Source organism: Chelonia mydas, chromosome 1 (assembly GCF_015237465.2).
Source record: "Chelonia mydas isolate rCheMyd1 chromosome 1, rCheMyd1.pri.v2, whole genome shotgun sequence".
NCBI classification, from domain to species: Eukaryota; Metazoa; Chordata; order Testudines; family Cheloniidae; genus Chelonia; species Chelonia mydas.
Window position 1 is genome coordinate 80,146,374 of NC_057849.1, and position 20,667 is coordinate 80,167,040.

Consider the following 20,667-nt stretch of genomic DNA (forward strand, 5'->3'; position numbering starts at 1 on the left):
GGAACACATGACTTATGAGGAGAGGCTGAGGGAACTGGGGATGTTTAGTCTGCAGAAGAGAAGAATGAGGGGGGATTTGATAGCTGCTTTCAACTACCTGAAAGGGGGTTCCAAAGAGGAAGGCTCTAGACTGTTATCAGTGGTAGCAGATGGCAGAACAAGGAGTAATGGTCTCAAGTTGCAGTGGGGGAGATTTAGGTTGGATCTTAGGAAAAACTTTTTCACTAGGAGGGTGGTGAAACACTGGAATGCGTTACCTAGGGAGGTGGTGGAATCTCCTTCCTTAGAGGCTTTTTAAGGTCAGGCTTGACAAAGCCCTGGCTGGGATGATTTAATTGGGGATTGGTCCTGCTTTGAGCAGGGGGTTGGACTAGATGACCTCCTGAGGTCCCTTCCAACCCTGATATTCTATGATTGAACAGAACAGGATAATTATTGAGTGATCCATCCCTTGTTGTCAAGTCTGAGGTTTAGGGATACCCAGAGCATGGGGTTGCATTCCTGACCATCTTGTCTAATAGCCATTGATGGATCTATTAATTTATCTAGTTCTTTTGTGAACCCTGTAATACTTTTGGCCTTCACAACATCCCCTAGCAATGAGTTCCACAAGTTGACTTTGTTTTTTAAACCTGCTGCCTATTAATTTCACTGGGTGACCCCTGGTTCTTGTGTATGTGAAGGGGTAAATAACACTTCCCTTGTCACTTTCTCCCCACTTCTATCACATCCTTCTAGTTATCTCTTTTCTAAGGTGAACAGTCCCAGTCTTTCTAATTTCTCCTCATATGGAAGCTGTTCCATACTCCTAATCATTTTTGTTGCTCTTGTCTTACTTTTTCCAATTCTAATATCTCTATTTTGAGATGCAGTGACTAGAACTGCATGCAATATTCAAGGCGTGAGTGTACCATAAACTTATATAGTGGCATTATGATATATTTTGTCTTATTATCTATCCCTTTCTTGATGGTTCCTAAAATTCTGTTAGCTTTTTTGATTGCTGCTGCTTATTGAGCAGATAGTTTTTCAAAAACATCAGTGATGACTTCTAGATCTTTCTTGAGTTGTAACAGCTGATATAAACTCTATTGTTTTATATGTATTGTATTTCTAACATGCATTACTTTGCATTTATCAACATTGAATTTCATATGCCACTTTGTTGCCCAGTCATCCAGTTTTGTGAGCTCCCTTTGTAACGTAGTTAAATCTAAAGATGACTGCTATCATGAGTCATTTTGTATCCTCTTCCAACTTTTCCACCCCACTGTTTACCTCTTTTCCTAGATCATTGAGGAACATGTTGAACAGGACTGGTCCCAGTACAGATCCTCTCTCCATTGTAAAAACTGGCCACCTATTTCTACCCTCTATCTCCTATCTCTTACCCAGTTACTAACCTGAGAGGATGTTTTCTCTTATCCCATGATTACTCACTCTTCTTAAGAGCCTTTGGTGAGGGACCTTGTCAAAGGTTTTCTGAAAGTCCAAGTACACTATATGCACTGGATCACCCTTGTCCACATGTTTGTTGATACCCTCAGAAAATTCTAGTAGATTGTTGTTTAAAATTGTAGGAAACAACAGAATTATCAGACACTAATACAATATGTTGGAGAAGAGTCAACCCAGCTCTTGAAATGGGAAATCATGCCTCACCAATTTGCCTGGTACTGAAGTTAGGCTTACTGTTCTGTAATTGCCAGGATAGCCTTGGGAGCCCTTTTTAAAAGTCAGCATTACATTAGCTACCAGAAGTAGATTTAAGAGAGAAGTTACATAACACAGTTAGTAGTCCTGCAACTTAATATTTGAGTTCCTTGAAGTCTTGGGTAAAGACTTATTACTATTTTGATTTTTATCAACTTTCTCTAAAACCTTCTGTATTGACACCTCAGTCTGGGACAGTTCTTCAGATGTGTCACCTAAAAGAACAGCATGGGAGTGAGGATTTCCCCCATATCCTTTACAATGACGACTGATACAAAGAATTCACTGAGCTTCTCTGCCCTGGCCTTGTCTTCTTTGTATGCCCCCTTAGCACCTCTATTGTCCAGGGGCCCCATTGATATTTTTGTGGGAGGGGGGACAAGCTTCCTGCTTCTGATGTACTTTAAAAATTCCTGTCAGTTTTCATTTCTTTTGCTAGTTGCTCTTCAGATTCTTCTTTCGCCTGTCTAATTATACCTTTACACTTGACTTGCCTGAGCTTATGCTCCTTTCTATTTTCCTCGGTAGAATGTGACTTCCAATTTTTGTCTCTAATCACCTCTTACTCTCTTTAGCCATAATGGCATTTTTTTGCTCCTCTTACTATTTTTTTAAATTGGTGTATACATTTAATCTGAGCCTCTATTACAGTGTTTTCAAAGTTTCCATGCAGCTTGCAGGCGTTTCACTCTTGTGACTGTTCCTTTAAACTTCCATCTAACTAGCCTCCTTGCTTTTTGTGTAGTTCCCCTTGTTGAAGTTAAATGCTACTGTGGTGGGTTTATTTAGTATCCCTTCCCCTACAAGGATGCTAAGTTTAATCAGGGTATAGTTGCTATTACTAAGCTGTTCAGGACCCAATCCTATGTGCTACTTGGGACTAAATCAAGAATTGCCTCTCCCCTTGTGAGTTCCAGGACTAGCTGCTCCAAGAAGCTGTCATTAATGGTGTCTAGAAATTTTATCTCTGCATCCTGTCCTGAGGTTCCATGTACTCAGTCAGTATGGGGATAGTTGAAATCCCCCATTATTACTGGGTTTTCTATTTTTTGACTCTCTTAAAGTGTTCTACTTTGGGGAGTCGGGCTCTTGAGGCAGGAAGAAGCAGCTTCGTTGAGGAGCTGGGGTTGTCTCCTCCCGAGCGGCCGGGGCTCCGGCTGGATAAGGAGGTTGCACCTCTCCTCTTGAGGTTCGCTGATTCTTTCACTAGTCTGCACAGTTTAGGGGGAAAAGACGTGGTTCGCCACTGATCCTCCTACTCTGGTCTAGTTACTGGGGCAGCGAGAATAACAGATCCTTAACCTTCCCGCGGTGCCCACCAGAGGCCACCTATATGGTGGTGACCAAGAGGATCTGCTGCCTTGCCCCACAGGGCGACTGGGTTGGAAAACACCCTGTGGGATAAGCCAACACTACTGAGTTGAAAAACAATATGATAGCCGATGAAGTGAGCTGTAGCTCACAAAAGCTTATGCTCAAATAAATTTGTTAGTCTCTACGGTGCCACAAGTCCTCCACTTCTGTTTTTTGTAGGCTCTCTAATCTCCCTGAGTGTTTCAGTCACTGTCACCAGCCTTGTCAGGTGGTTGGTATCATATTCTACTGCTATACTCTTATTTTTCAAGCATGGAATGTCTGTCTATAGAGTTTCTATGGTACAGTTTGATTCACTTAAGATTTTTTACTAGACTTGATTCTATCCTTTGTGCCACTCTCCCACCAGTGCAACCTACTGTCATTCATATATATTTTGTACCCTGGTTTTACCATGTCCCATTGATTATCCTCATTCCACCAAGTTTCTGTTATATGTGCCTATTATATCAATAGCCTCATTTAATACCAGCACTCAAGTTCATTCATCTTGGTATTTAGACTTCTTGCATTTTTATACATGTGCTGATACAATTTGTCAATATTTAGTTGTCTGCCTTCATGTGATGTGATTTGAATTGGACTCTTTAATTTGACTGCTTCTCCTCAGTTCCTACCTGTACTTTATCATCTCTTATCCTCTCCTCTTCAGTAGGATATAGAGTATCCCCATTAATAAATGTCTCTGTCCAAACCATGTGCTCCTCTGCACCTGTTGGCTTTCCACCAGACCTTGGTTTAAAAACTCCTCTGTGACCTTTTTAATTTATATGTCAGCAATCAGGTTCTATTTTGGTGTAGGTGGAGTCCACCCTTCCTGTATAGGCTCTTCTTTTCCCATAAGGTTCTCCAGTTTCTAATAAAGCTAAATTTCCCTCCTCCAAATACCATAATCTCATTCACAGTGCTTCTCCCCTCTTCCCACACCTCCTGCCAGCTGCAATCAGCTGTTTTGCAACATGCAGGAGGCTTGTGGGGGAGGGATGACAAGTGAGGACACAGCGTGCTCGGGGGAGGGGATGGAACAGAGTAGGGGTGGGGACTTGGGAGAAAGGGTGTGGTGGGGGCAGGAAGAGGCAAAGCGGGGCGATACCTTGGGGGAAGGGATGGGGTGGGGGCGAGGCCTGGGGCAGAAAGTTGGCGCCTGTGGTTCCCAGGATGGTTCAGTCCTGAAAATCTATTAGTCTCTGTGCAGCCCCATGGTCAGTGCCAAGGAAGGCATCCCTTAGAATACCAATGAAGAGTCTGAGAGCATGGTGTGCTGTGGTATTTTTGTCCATCCTGGTGACATGGCCAAAGAGCTTCTGAATATATGATGAGCAACTGAAGGAAGGCCAGATCTTTGAGATGGACATTTTGCAAAGTCAAACCACTTTATGCTTATACTTAGGATTTAGCACTGATGGTGCATGTGCAATGCCTCTAGCTGTGCCAAGTCTGCCTCTGTGTGTGTGTGTGTGTGTGTGTTTAAAAAGGAAAAAAAAAAGTCCAGGTGACCTGTACAGCAATACAGAGAGTACTGCGTGAGTTAACTGTGATTAATCGACAGCCCTACTACAAATTTTAAAATTTTGCATTATTAGTACACATGCATTAAGCACATTGATTTACTGACAAAATTCTAAACATCCTTTAGGCAAGAAAAGACCTGCCTTTCGTGACCATTCAAACTGACAAAAATAGTTGCTTGATGGTTGTAGCCTTCTGTAACGGGGTCTGCTTACCCTGCACTAGCCCAGACAGGGTTAAGCCCATATTTTTGACAGCGGAAGTCCCACTTCCCTGGCAGGACTGGGTATGCTCCAAATGCTCTAGTAGTATAAAGGGAGGAAGCCCAGCTCATTCTGGGCTGGAGACTGCAGGGGAAGGACCTGTCTGGGGAGCTCCTGCGGAGGGCTAGCCATAGCGCCTGAGCACACCAGGAATCAAAGCCTCCCTGGGCCCACTTGAACTCCGGCGACTGGAGGAGCCACAGGAGGCGACTGGCCCAGGTGACCATGGAGAACCCAAAGTCTCATGGGAGACCCCAGCACAGACACTGGTAGGAAGTGACCCAGGGAGGGTGACAGAGTGGTACCTCCCACCTGGGAAACCTCAGTGTGTTTTGGTAGGACCCCACCCCTCCCCGCTGAGTCAGTGGCAAGTTGCTACGCCACTGTTAGGGCCCTGGGTCGGGGCCCGGTGGAGTTGGGAGGGCCCGGGCCCCCCTACCTGGGCTGCCACACCCCTTGGTGGGTGCCCCACCCCTATAGACTCTGGCTGCTAGGCTGCGCTGCCCTGACCCTAGAGGCATAGACTGTCACACCTGCCTATAAAGGTGGAGCAGAATTGCACTCAGTATATTTAGGTATACTTTAGCCTCTGTGCACTAGGTTGTGTGATAGGAGTGGTATCTTGTATAGGATTCTCCATGTATTAAATAAAAACAGCAATAAAATATTTGCTGGCCTACTTATTTCTAAAATAACTTTTACATGACATTCCAGGTCAAATTCTGCTTTCCAGTTACACTTGGATAAGGCTGAAGTGATTTACTAAATTCAGAGTCACTCCAGCTTTACATTAGTGTAAACTGAGTACAGAATTTGGCCTGGCATTTATTGTGTGTATACACCCTGTAATGCAAGAGTTGCCATGATGCATACAGAGCACCAGTAAAGGGTGGCAGAATCTTGGCCTCAGTAAGTAAGAGAATAAAAGGATATGAAGATCAAAATAGCAAACTGTGGCAGCTCTTAGGTTCCACTAGTTAAGGTAAAACTTTCTGTTTGAGCAAAACCTCCTAACTCTAATCAGTATATGTACTTTTGTTAGAGCAGCTATTATCCCATTTCCATACCAAATAGGGTGACCAGATGTCCTGATTTTAGAGGCTTTGTCTTATATATGTGCCTATTACCACCCCACTCGCTGTTCTGATTTTTCACAGTTGCTGTCTGGTCACCCTACAACCAAATCACCCTCTTGGGAGTTGTTAGTTTTGAGGTTTGTCAGGTGTACTGCAATACAATCAAGGATCAGGGCCCCATAGTCCCAGGCTCTGTGCAGATAAATCAAGTTGACAACTGTTCTATTTGCATTAGACAAAGAATGGAATGGATTTTCCACACCTGGAACCTAATCCTTCTGTTCTTAATCTTGCAGGTAGTTTAATTCAAGTCAATGGGGTCACTTGCATGAGTAAAGCAAGTAGGGCTCTTGCTCAGTACTGCAGTTAATTAAAAGGATGGGGAAGAGTATTCCAGCATTCACATAGCAGTAGCTGATTTCCTGCAACCCCCCGAAACAAGCTTTTAAAAGTGCATTTCTCCCCTCCCCCTCAAAAGCTAGACTGAACGTGTTCTTCCTCTTACGTTTCAGTTCCCGGTTAGGGAATGATAAATCACCAAATCTCTTCCTAGGGCTTGTATACATTCCAGTATAATATCATCACTGTAGTTATACAACTGTACCTTTCAGAATAAGAGTGCTGACATGGGGAGGGATACTGGTATAACTACAATGGCATTATTATGCCAGAATAGTGACACTCGTAAATTTCCCATTGTAGAAATTCCCATTTGGCATCTCTATTCCAAAAGCCTGATCCTAGGAGGTGCGGAAGTCCTAAAACTACCATTTAAGTCCTCACTTCTCAGGATCAAGCCATAAATAATGAAAGTGCCTTCCTTCACATTGCATCATGCTCTCATTGAATGAGATTTCTTGATTGTGTAGCGTATATGTAACTTTTTAAAGATCTCCAACATTTAGTAACCAAGTATATTTAAAAAAAAACAAAAACCCTACCAAAAACCTTTATCTACTGTTAATCCCAGGGTTGGAAAATGCTTTGCTTTTTCCCCGCTGACCTCCTAGCAGGGGGGTAAAATGATGGATGTGAGGCCCATTGAGTCCTTCTAGAAATTGTCATGGGGTAGTAAATAAAATATATTCCAAATTTTTTTTCTGCCCTGCATTGATTAGTGGTAAATAACAGTGAGTAACCTAAATGAGAATTTAAAATGAGTATAGAATCATAGCAACAGGTTATTGATATTAACAACATTCTGAACTGTTTAGATTAATTGTATATTATAGCAATAGTTCAGAGAAACCATTTAATTAATATTACAAAACCAAACCGTCAAAGCTAAGATTTTATGTCCTATCCTATTTATTTAGTCCTGCAGCCACAGATGCTGTGTTAGACTTGCTTTTTTTAAAATCTGCACGGTGCATGTCACACAGAGGGAAAGCTCTGCCCTAATTAGTTAAATAAAGATTATTTCTGGGAAAGTCTTGGTTTTCTTTTTTGCATTTCACAATTTAAGGTATTTTACAAATGAAGCCTTTTCTCAATGACTTCTCATGTGTTTCAAAACTGCCACTGATTTCAGTAGGGCCAGGATTCACTTGTGCTCTTCAGGAAAGAGTGCTATCAGGTTCACTGCTGGGTATTCTGGATTTTCATGTCTGAAGACTTCTGGCTCAAGACTGGTTGAGGTCTATTCTATTCAGGTTCTTCCATTATCATCTGCATCTAGGCACCTTTGGGTAAAATTTTCAAAGTCACCTAGGTGACTTGGGGGCTATACTACAAGGGGATTTGGACATCTAACTGCCTTTTCAGGCACGTAAATCCAAAATTTAGATCCTCAGAATCCTTGTTCATCAGCTGCGTGATCCTTTAGGCACCTAAACTTTTGTTTGTAAAGTTTTCTAGGTGCTTAAACTTCTGGTAGTGGCCATACTCTCAGCTGCCTCACCTAGCACCTACCTAAGTCCTGGTGGGATTTTCAAATTAAGCATTCCCCCTGCCTTTTTCAGTTGCACGGTGTGAGTGAGTAGGTGTGTTCAGATCAAATCTACTGGATTTCCCAACCTCCAGCCCAGCAAGAGGTGCTACCCCCTTTATACCTGGAACACTCACCCACAATGTGGGAAACCTTGCTTCAAAGCTTCCCTTTACCTGATGTCGAAACTGACTTGAATCCAGGTCTCCCACCTCCCAGGAAAGTGCCCTGAGCTATGGCCTGTGTCTCCCACAAGCTTCCCTGTTGAAGCTATTCCACTTCGTATAAAATACTTTAAGTACTGCACTAGTCTCCCACCTCCTCCTCTGTGAGTGCCCTAACCACTGGGCTTGAAAGTCAGTCATTCCCTCTCTGGCCCAATTTCTAACTAATTATTTATACAAAGTGGAATAGCTGAGAACACATTGAGAGAGATGCCCCAAAATATCCCATAAATGAGGGTAGGTGTTAGACCGGAGTTCAAGTCATTGCTCTACGTCAGGCAGATGAGAGATTTGAATCAGATCTCCTACATGTCTGGTGACTGTGCTAATCACTGGACTATTGGGTATAAGGGCACCACTGTTATTCTGTATGGGTCCTGATCTGGTAGGCATGCTGTGATGCCACACCCTTCCCCATCACCACTTCCTGTTGATTAGGTGAGGTGGCCAATTCAGCATTTTAGCTTCTCCTCTCCCCCTGTATTGTACAGGCTCCCTAATTCAAGGCTGTGGATTCTACTACATGTCAGAGTGTCTAAAAGTTCGGCATTGTAATGCTGAGTCTCTAGATCCTCTTGTAGATCCAGCCTTAGGCTCCTAAGCCCCACTTGTGTATTGAAAAGAAAACATCAAAAAACTTTGTTTTGATTTTTGCCAGAACCGCTTGCTTTTGATTTTAGGACTAAAGCTCCAACAACCTCAGATGTTACTTTCTCAGAAAAAATCTTTTGTGGAAACATGGGGCAAAGTCTCACTTCCTAATAATTGTAATAACTGCATTGTATTTTTTTAAGTAAGAAAATTAATTAAATACAATAAAATCTGCCAGTATTTTTAATACAGCTCTAATATTAGTTGATGTATAACAAAGTTAGTAAAGGTATGAAAATAATAGATGGATTGTCATATGGAATACCTCCATCTCTCCACAGGATTGCTTAATTGACGATAACTGCTTCCTTTGAATGTAATAGATCACTAACAAGCCAATACTCCAGTTCCTGGGCCTTGTTCTTCATGCACTTTTATGCTGGTGTAATTCTATTAGCTTTAGTGGATGTACTCCCGATTTACACAACACAGAAGAGGAGAATCAGGCTCTAAGTTTAAGGAGGAGGCTTCTGACATCAAATCTTATCTTTCGTGTTGCAAACCACTGTAGCCAGGGAGAATGACACCTGTCCAACCCAAGCACCTGTTGGATATAGTGGGTATCTGTATTGTCTCTTGGGAAATGAAAAGGTTTTGGTTTCTTTACTTTGGGCTCTTCGTTTGTCATATTTTCTTTCCCTCTTTGTGTAACTTAAATTCTCAAAAAATTGCACCATTTTGTACTGACGAATGGTTTTCCTTTAAATTAAATGATGTCTTGCAGTGAACTTCCATTGTGTAATGGCAGCAGAATATGGCCTATAGTCTTCTGTCATTCAAAAATATGCTTTCATTATATAAGATGCATTTTTATTCCTCAGGGTCTTTCTTCACAGACACAAATCACAATCATAGAGCAGATGCTATTCTGCAAAACTAGGAGATACATAATGATTTAAGTGACAGCCACTCATTTATTGTTCCTATAATCTAATCACTATGATAGAAGATTCCATCTGTACAGAATAGAACCAGTTTTAAAAGCCCGTATTTTTCACTTACTCTGTCCCTAATATATTTGTATAATTGGCAAAGCAATATATTCTCTGCTGATTAAAATAGATATTTTATTATATTCTCTACATCTTAATAGTCTCGTTGCCAGTGGCAACCACAAAAGGAATAAATGCAAACAGCCAGTAAAGTTCCTGTTTGTTTTCTAACTGTGAGTATAGGGCAGTTGAGGTAGACAGCTGCTGAGCTCAGCACCTGGGGAGAGGCAAAGGTGACTTTATTGCCATTTGATCAGTGGGGCTGGGGTTTAGGTCAGCCCCTGTTTATGGCAGCCTGTAAAATGTCTGGGTACGGTATGGTCTGGCCACATACTGGCATGACCCTATAAGGGAGGGTCATAGGCAGGTGGCATAAAACTGATTACACCAACTTTTCACCATCCCAAAGATTCTCCTGCACCAGCTGGCCACTTAGGCCAGGTTTAAGAGTGCTTTGTGCAGCCAGAGTGCTGTGAAGGAACCTCATTAGGGCCAAGAATTAGACCCAAATTTTCTGTAATTACAAAAATTCTAATTGGCAAGGCAAGATTTCCCTTTACAGAAGTCATATTGACAATTCCCCAACATACTGTATTTATCTGTCTGATAATTCTGTTCTTTACTATAGTTTCAACAAATTTGCCTGGTACCAAAGTTATTGGCTTATAATCCCCATAATCACTTCTGGAGTCTTAAAAATCTACATTATATTAGCTACCCCCACCCCCAGTCATCAGGTACAGAGGCAGATTTAAGCAATAGGTTACATACCACAGTACTCCTGGGGGAATTCTGTGCCTAAAAATTCTGCACACAATATTTTCAAATTCTGCAAAATTCTGCATATTTTATTTGTCAAAATAACACAATATAATCACACCAGTTTCAATTATTTTTGGTCATTTATTTAAAAATACCCATCAGCAAGTATGTCTATAACAATACAGACAACAAAAAAGATTCAGGAAATGTTTTTTGACAAATAGATTCTTTAATAGGCATATTAATACAGAACTCTGAGTAATTTATTTAAACTACAATATAGAACCATATTTTCTGTACCCCTCAGAAGCAGTGCAAAAGCTTGGGGGAGTCAGGGGTAACAGAGGAGCCAAGGGAGAGGGAAATAATTGCTGGGAAGGAGCCTGGGTGTGAACTTGGAGAGTTGTTGGGTATTGATGGGAAAAGTATAGAATAGGGGTTTTTTTGGGGGGGGGGAGGGGTTAGAGTAATAGACTTTAAGGTCAGAAGGGACCATTAAGATCATCAGGTTGTTGGGGAGTTTCCCTTATGCAGATCCTGGCTGACCCCTAGCCTCTCCCATTCAGTCAGGCACATCTGCCCCTGTCCCCACACCCCCATGTCTCCTTGTATCCCTTATCCACAGTATCCCTCCACTACCACTCAGCCACCCTCTGTCCCTATGTGGCCCTGCACCCCCGTCCCTGTCACCATGTGGTCCTGCACCTCCCTCCCCCCCCCCCCCCCCGTGGTCCTGTGCCTCCACTCTCATTAAGCCCCTACCCAGGTCTTTCCTCCCCCATTATCCCTTATGAGCCCTGTCTGACCCCACAGCAGCCCCATGCTGTCTGTCTCCCCATAGCCCATGTTTCCTTACCTGGCCTGACAGGTGCTGTGAAGAAGGCAGGCTCTTTCTCTTCCCTAGCAGGCTGGGAGCTGCTGCTCTCTTTTACTGCCTCAGTGCCCTCTGGTGGGCAAAAGGCAGAACTACAGCAACTTTCCAGCAGAAGCTTTTTACTGCACAAAAAAATAATATGGCTTGTTAATTATGCACATGCAGTGGTACCAAATTTCCCCAGAAGTAATACCACAGTTAGTAGTTCTGCAATTTCATATTTGGATTCCTTGAACTTTTGGGTGAATACCATCTGGTCCTGGTGAAGTTCCAAAGCCTTCTCTACCGACACCTCTATTTGGGACAGTTCGTCAGATTTGTCACCTAAAAAAATGGCTTGGGGGTAGGGATCTCCCCCATATCCTCTGCAGTGAAGACTGATATAAAGAATTCATTTAGCTTCTTCACAGCGGCCTTGTCTGTTTTGAGTGCTCCTTTAGCATCTCGATCATCCAGTGACTCCTTTGACTGTCTGGCAGACTTCCTGATGTACTCTTAAAAAATGTTTGGTGTTTTTGTCTTTAGGTGGTAGTTCTTCAAATTGTTTCTAGGCCTGCCTTCGTATATTTTTACACTTGACAGAGTTTATGTTCCTTTCTATTTTCCTCAGTAGGATTTGACTTTTTGCCTCTAACAGCCTCTTTTACTCTGCTGTTTAGTGATGATAGCATTTTTTGTCCATTTTTTTTAATTTGGGGTATACATTTAGTTTGAGCCTCTATGGTTTTAAATAATCTCCATGCAGTTTTCACGCATTTCATTTTTGTCTATTAAGTTTAACAAGTTAAAAAGTATCTGCTTCGTTATTTGTGTAGTTCCCCCTTTTTGAAGTTTCTTTGGCATTTCCCCCTTACAAAGATGTTACATTTATTACATTATGGTCCAAGCTATATGCATCACTAGGATCAGATCCTGTGCTCCACTTAGGCAATTCTTGATGTAGTCCTTTCCCTTTATGAGTTCCAGGACAAGTTGCTCCAAGAAGCAGTCATGTATGGTGTCTAATATATTGCGGTATTCCTTATCTACAATATAAGAAAATACTGCCATTGTCTCATCCTACATTTGGGTAGGACTGGTTGGAACTTGGAATTCCCATTCTGTGAGAAATTCCAAAATTAAAAAAGTTTATTCAACCTATCTCACCTGCAGGGTGTGCATACTGGGGAATTCCCACTAACTGTAGCACATGGAGTAACAACCATCATGGGCAAAGAGATCCAGCACATCAAAGATGGCTTTGTGGACTCTGGGAGACAACTGAAGACTAAGTGGATATTAGTATTCTTTTCTGAAGTTTTTATGGTGCCAACCACATGCTGAGAGACTGACTGCAAAGAGGGTCTGGGTTTCATGGAATGCTGGAATATTTTCAGCAATGATGTAAGATTGCTTGTTTGGGTGAAATGGTCCTCACTTATGCAGAAGGGATAGCTTGGTTCTAACTATGTTGGGTTTAACTAAGTAGAAAGTAGTGAGTTGAGTAGCTTTTGCTTAACTACAAAAGATCTATACTTCCATCATACAAAATAAGGCAGCAGATGAAGTTGCTAGGAAACAGAAGGCAAATAACAAGTGGAGTATTAATGTACTATAATGTCTACACACAAAAAGCAAAGAGTAGGGTGAAATAAGCGGGAGTTACAGAGCTCACCCTGAAAATTGTTACCCTTGCACATGAACCTTTGTGGTAATGTTAGGATTTTAATAGTAATAACTTTAAAAGTGATGCTACACGATAGTCTGTGACTCATTGGATTTTTGTAATATAAATGTCATAGATGGGCTCTATAGCAGAGAGACAAAAAAGGTGGCACTTTCAAAAGCATATGCAGTACTTGTGGAGCATGGTTTTGAAATTCTCTAAAGGATGAAAAGAGTGAGAAAAATGAGAAAAGTCTGAGTGGGCATTAACTATATAACACCAGGACCTAGAGAGAATGAATGATGCATTTGTAGATCAGTTCTTGAGGTACTTGAAAGCCTAGAATACTGTCCTGATGAGGGAATCTCAACTGCAATGACCTCCACTGGGTAACAAATACAAGGAGTAAGATGCATCATGCATGAGCCTCTTAAGTGACACAAGACAAAAGAAAAAATCCAACCAGAGTTAGCCTGCTTATGCTTATTGCTAATGTTGAGACTGAGAACAAGGAATCATGTGATCAGCAACTATGAGCTACTCTAGTTTAATACAGTATGGAAAGCGTTCACAGACTGCACTACTGCATGGGTATCAAATGTCAAGAAAGCATACTTTAGAGAATTAAGAAATCTGAACAATGTGCAATGGGAGGAATTATTCAATCTCATGCAGAAGAAGACTGGAGGATAGAAGAGGATGTTTCAATAAAGGAAAAAAATTAACTGAAAAAGAAAATAAGGAGTATCCAATCTGGCTAAATGAAGGACTGTTCAAAGATCTGAGGATTAAAAGAACAAAACAAAATAGAAACCAACACATGAATGGGACAATGGCAGAGGCAACTGAACAAGATTACGAAGAATCGTTTGAGGCTTAAAAGAATAGCTAAGAGCAAAAACAAAACAAAAATGAACTACTTTATTCGAGTCAGAGATCTTTAGAGTAAGTGCTTTTATACACTCTATGAACAGGGAAATGAAATGCAAGAAAAAGTAGGCTGGATGATCAGAAATCACTGATTTTTCTAAATGGGGTGTGTGTGTGTTGGGGGGAGACTACCAATTTAGAAAGTAGTACTGTAATTCTGGCAAATACTGTTTGGCAAGTCTAATGTCTTTAAATAATGGGACAAGAGTTATTATCCATTTAGAATATAACAGAACTATGAGTATCAAGCAGAATGGGCTTATACAGAACAAATCATGCCAGAGAACTTTCTTAGAAGAATTATGAAATCAGTGGAGGAAAAGAATTCAGATGTAAGCAAGATCTGAATGAATGCTTCCCTGATGGCTAGCTGGGAGGAGGAGAGACTTTGGGTATGTTTATGTAAATCCATTTTGCTCCTGCCCTACTTAGATATTCGGCAGATAGAGTGTTGTAAAAGTAATCAACTTTGGCTGGTGTTGGGTTACAAATCACCTTAGTACTGAATGCAGGGGTAGTGAAATACCTATCTTGTAATTACTGTAGGAATACAGGGAAGCAGGACTGTGCTTAACCTGTCCCAAATAAGGGGGTCACCCTCAGTTGAAAGAACCCCCTTAAGCCAGGGGCTCAAATGCCAGAGCCCTGTGAAAGTAAGAGGGGTGGGGCTTGGTGTCCGAGCCAGGAGGCTGCAAAGCCTCCCCAAGAATCCTCTTTGGAGTGGTTACATTTGTTCCTCCCCACTGTTCAAAGAAAGAGCTAAATAGGGTTCATTAGGAGCTTCTTTATTATTTTAAATGCTCAGTCAGAGCTGAAACCGTGTTGTGGTAGGACTGTGTTTCTGCCCAGCCTGCAAAGAGCTGAAAATTACTAAGAGACTGATTTGAGGAGGTCACAGCAGAGAGGCAGGTGGCAGCAGAAGGTGACTGATAGTCGGCAAACGAGTGGCTGGTGAGGCGGACGGTGCAGCAGGGCGGCTGGTGGAGAGGTGCGGCCGGCAGAGAGGAGCAGCCAGCAGGGTGGTTGGCAGAAAGGCAAGGCCAACAGGGCGACTGGCGGAGAGGGCCAGAGCAGAGCTCCACAGAGAGAGGCGGTGAGCGAGTGCTCAAGAAGCGGAGTGAGTAAGGTGCCTCTTTACACGCTCCACTCGGCCGGGGGGGGTGGTGGTGGAAGGAGGTGAACTCTGCAAATACACCTCTGAATTCTGGGTCTGCACTGACCAAGGATAGCAACTGTGAGTGGGGTGCAGAGAAGGGTTGGGCACGTGAAAGGGACTTTTGGGTTGCTGGACTTAAGAACCTCAGGGGAAAAGGACACTGACCAACTTACTTGGGGGTGGGTCTTTTGATCATGGTTTATGTTTATGAACCCTGTTTGTGGTGTTTTCCCAAATTAACGCCCAGTTACTTCCCTCCTTTTATTAAAAGTTTCTTTTCTACACTCAGACTCTATGCTTGCGTGTGGGGAAGTATTGCCTCTCAGAGGCGCCCAGGGGTGGTGTGTCATTTTCTCAGGCTGCTGGGTCGGGGCTCGAGACGGTTTTCTGTTGTATCTTCCCTCATATGGGACCTGTTCCAAACCCGTAATCATTTTAGTTGCCCTTTTCTGAACCTTTTCTAATGCCAGTATATCTTTTTTGAGATGAGGGGACTACATCTGTACGCAATATTCAAGATGTGGGCGTACCATGGATTTATATAAGGGCAATAAGATATTCTCCGTCTTATTCTCTATCCCTTTTTTAATGATTCCTCACATCCCGTTTGCTTTTTTGACTGCCGCTGCACACTGCGTGGACGTCTTCAGAGAACTATCCACAATGACTCCAAGATCTTTCTCCTGATTAGTTGTAGCTAAATTAGCCCCCACCATATTGTATATATAGTTGGGGTTATTTTTTCCAATGTGCATTACTTTACATTTATCCACATTAAATTTCATTTACTGTTTTGTTGCCCAATCACTTAGTTTTGTGAGATCTTTTTGAAGTTCTTCACAGTCTGCTTTGGTCTTAACTATCTTGAGCAGTTTAGGATTGTCTGCAAACTTTGCTACCTCCCTGTTTACCCCTTTCTCCAGATCATTTATGAATAAGTTGAATAGGGTTGGTCCTAGGACTGACCCTTGGGGAACACCAGTAGTTACCCCTCTCCATTCTGAAAATTTACCATTTATTCCTACACTTTGTTCCCTGTCTTTTAACCAGTTCTCAATCCATGAAAGGATCTCCCCTCTTATCCCATGACAACTTAATTTACATAAGAGCCTTTGGTGAAGGATCTTGTCAAAGGCTTTCTGAAAATCTAAGTACACTATGTCTACTGGATCCCCCCTGTTCACATGTTTGTTGACCCCCTCAAAGAACTCTAATAGATTAGTAAGACATGATCTCCCTTTACAGAAACCATGTTGACTTTTGCGCAACAATTTATGTTCTTCTATGTGTCTGACAATTTTATTCTTTACTATTGTTTCAACTAATTGCCCGGTACTGATGTTAGACTTACCGGTCTGTAATTGCCAGGATCACCTCTAGAGCCCTTCTTAATATTGGTGTTACATTAGCTATCTTCCAGTCATTGGGTACAGTAGCTGATTTAAAGGACAGGTTACAAACCATAGTTAATAGTTCCGCAATTTCACATTAGAGTTCTTTCAGAACTCTTAGGTGAATGCCATCTGGTCCCGGTGACTTGTTACTGTTTTCTCAAGTTTTACTAATTTCTCAAATTAATTCCAAAACCTCCTCTAGTGACACTTCAATCTATGACAATTTGTCACCTACAAAAGACGGCTCAGGTTCAGGAATCTCCCTAACATCCTCAGCCATGAAGACTGAAGCAAAGAATTCATTTAGTTTCTCTGCGATGACTTTATCGTCTTTAAGTGCTCCTTTTGTATCTCGATCATCCAGGGGCCCCACTGGTTGTTTGGCAGGCTTCCTGCTTCTGATATACTTAAAAAACATTTTACTACCTTTTGAGTTTTTGGCTAGCTGTTCTTCAAACTCCTTTTTGGCTTTTCTTATTATATTTTTACATTTAATTTGGCAGTATTTATGCTCCTTTCTATTTATCTCACTAGGATTTGACTTCCACTTTTTCAAAGATGCCTTTTTCTCTCTCACTGCTTCTTTTACATGGTTGTTAAGCCACGGCGGCTCTTTTTTAGTTCTTTTACTGTGTTTTTTAATTTGGGATATACATTTTAAGTTGAGCCTCTATTATGGTGTCTTTGAAAAGTGTCCATGCAGCTTGCAGGGATTTCAGTCTAGTCACTGTACCTTTTAATTTCTGTTTAACTAACCTCCTCATTCTTGCATAGTTCCGCTTTCTGAAATTAAATGCCACAGTGTTGGGCTGTTGAGGTGTTCTTCCCACCACAGGAATGTTAAATGTTGTTATATTATGGTCACTATTTCCAAGCTGTCCTGTTATAGTTACCTCTTGGACCAGATCCTGCTCTCCACTCAGGACTAGATCAAGAGTTGCCTCTCCCCTTTTGGGTTCTTGTACCAGCTGCTCCAAGAAGGTGTCATTTAAAGTATTGAGAAATTTTGTCTCTGAATTTCATCCTGAGGTGACATGTACCCAGTCAATATGGGGATAATTGAAATCCCTCACTATTATTGAGTTTTTTATTTTGATAGCCTCTCTAATCTCCCTTAGCATTTCACTGTCACTATCACTGTCCTGGTCAGGTGGTCAGTAATAGATCCCTACTGTTATATTCTTATTAGAGCATGGAATTACTATCCATAGAGATTCTATGGAACATGTGGATTCATTTAAGATTTTTGTTTCATTTGATTCTACATTTTCTTTTACATATAGTACCACTCCCCAACCCCCCGACACCCGCACGACCTGTTCTGTCCTTCCGATATATTTTGTACCCCAAATATGTTCATGGCTTTGTTAGTTGATACTAAGTTATGAGGTGTTGCAAATATCAATGAGCACAAAGTAGTAACACAAAAGAACAGAGATGAGAAATCTGTGAAGAAAAGATTATGATAAACTCAGTGAAAATACAAGCAATTCCACACTGGGAGAAAAATAATCCAACATACTTTAATTCATTGGGGTAGAAATGCAAACACTTGGATGATAATGGGCAACAAATTAGGTATGAGTTTACAGTGCAGTATGGCAGCAAAAAACTAGGCCAATGCAATTTAGGATTGAATATACAGACCTCGTCATGGAGCAGTGAAGTGAATATACCACTCTGTATGGGCTTTGGTTAACAAATCTGGAATGTTGCATTCAGTTCTGGGTACCTTAATATCAGAAAGCTATTGAAAAATTGAAGGGCGCTTAAAGCAGTGTAACACAATTTGTAAAAGGCTTGAAGGTTTCACTTATCAGTGTAAGAGTAAATGAATTATATAGCTTGACTATGTCAAAATATTTATCATCCTCATCCCCTCCTCCATCTATCTTACGCAGCTCCTCCTCTCCTGTCTGTTTCTGGGCGGTCTCATTTTCGCTTGCCTTCAGGTGTCCATCTTATTGCTACTCTGATGACGGAATCAGTTTCCATCTGAAGCACATGACCGATCCATCTCCAACGCCTCCTGGCAATGATGGTGCTCAGATCCTCATGGCTGCACTGTGTTAATAGATCTTGGTTTGAGATTGTTCTGGACCAAAGGATATGGAGGATTTTTTTAAGGCAGGTTGTATGAAATGAAGACAGTTTGGACATGTCATACTTTCTCATTCCCCAGCATTTTTTTATCAGAGCTGCGTACTTTCAAAATATTTATGAGGGTGCGTAAATATCTACAGTGTGTGTGTACGCATGTAGACACCATAGTTGAAGAGAGAGCATAGTGAGACCTAGTTGACATGACTAACTGGCACAATAAAAATAAATAGCAAGTAATAATGGTCCTATTGAACTCAATGGAAATACTCCCTTTAGGTGAAATCCCAACCCCATTGAAATCAGTGGTTTAAATCTAAAAAGGGAAAATGTAAGCTGAATAGCAGGAAAGATTTCTAAGAGTGGACTAGATTGTGACTTTGCCGTAAGTCCTATGAGAACTTCACAGACTTATTGGAAGTGCAGGAATGGAACCAAAGTTTTGCCCATTCCCTGCTACTCCTCACCACCTGTGTTGAGGCAGAGAAGACAGACGGCGGGGGGGGAGGGAGAAGTAGGCCCAAGTATCATCTTACACAAGAACAGCCATACTGGATCAGACCAAAGGTCTATCCCGCCCAGTATCCTGTCCTCTGACAGTGGCTAAAGGCTAAAGGTGCCCCAAAGGAAATGAACAGACAAGTTATCATTAAGTGATCCATGCCCTGTCACCCAATCCCAGCTTCTGGCAAACAGAGGCTAGGGACATCATTTCTCCCCACCCTGGCTAATAGCCATTGATGGACCTATCTAGCTCCCTTTTGATCCCCATTATAGTATTGGCCTTCACAACGCCCTCTGGCAAGGAGTTCCAGAGGTTGACCGTGCATTGTGTGAAAAAATACTTTCTTGTGTGTGTTTTAAACCTGCTACCTATTAATTTCATTTGGTGGCCCCTTGTTCTTGTATTATGAGGAGGAGTAAATAACACTTCCTTATTTACTTTCTCTATACCACTCATGATTTTATAGACCTGTTGGATGACAGACCTCTACCATATCCCCCCTTAGTCGTCTCTTTTCCAAGCTAAAAAGTCTCAGTCTTATTAATCTCTCCTCATACGGAAGCCGTTCTATACCCCTAATAATTTTTGTTGCCCTTTTCTGAACCTTTTCCAATTCCAATATATCTTTTTTGAGATGGGGCGACCATATCTGCATGCAGTATTCAAAGTGTGGGCGTACCATGGATTTATATAGAGGCAATATGATATTTTCTGCCTTATTATCTATCCCTTTCTTGGTGATTCCCAACATTCTGTTCGCTTTTTTGACAGCCGCTGCACATTGAGTGGATGTTTTCAGAGAGCTACCCACAATGACTCCAAGATCTCTTTCTTGAGTGGTAACAGCTAATTTAGACCCCATCATTGAATATGTATAGTTAGGATTATGTTTTCCAATGTGCATTACTTTGGATTTATCAACATTAAATTTCATCTGCCCTTTTGTTGTCCAGTCACCCTGTTTTGTGAGATCCTTTTGTAGCTCTTCGCAGTCTGCCTGGGACTTAACTATCTTGAGTAGTTTTGTATCATCTGCAAATTTTGCCACCTCACTTTTTATCCCTTTTTCCAGATCGTTTATGAATACGTTAAATATGACTGGGCCCAGTACAGATCCCTGTGGGACACCACTATTTACCTCTCTCCATTCTGAAAACTGACCATTTATTCCTACCCTTTGTTTCCTATCTTTTAACCAGTTACCAGTCCATGAGAGAACCTTCCCTCTTATCCCATGACTACTTATTTTGCTTAAAGAAAAGGAGTATTTGTGGCACCTTAGAGACCAACAAATTTGTACCACAAAGTACTCCTTTTCTTTTTGCGAATACAGACTAACACGGCTGCTACTCTGAAACCTGTTATTTTGCTTAAGAGTCTTTGGTGAGTGACCTTGTCAAAGGCTTTCTGAAAATCTAAGTACACTATATCCACTGGATCTCCTTTGTCCGCATGCTTGTTGACCCCCTCAAAGAATTCTAGTAGATTGGTGAGGCATGATATCCCTTTACAAAAAACATGTTGACTATTTCCCAACAAATTATGTTCATCTATGTGTCTGACAATTTTGTT

The 20,667-nt window shown here is 41.6% G+C and overlaps 1 long non-coding RNA gene across 1 annotated transcript; it reads right to left on the reverse strand.

Annotated features, from left to right (window-relative positions):
* Positions 1 to 618: 618 nt before the first annotated feature.
* LOC122463601 lies at positions 619 to 19,605 on the reverse strand. The gene is made up of 3 exons (XR_006287111.1): positions 19,548 to 19,605; positions 1,632 to 1,635; positions 619 to 718 (listed from the first exon to the last, which is right to left on the reverse strand). It is a non-coding gene; the product is annotated as an uncharacterized LOC122463601 (long non-coding RNA).
* Positions 19,606 to 20,667: the final 1,062 nt, after the last annotated feature.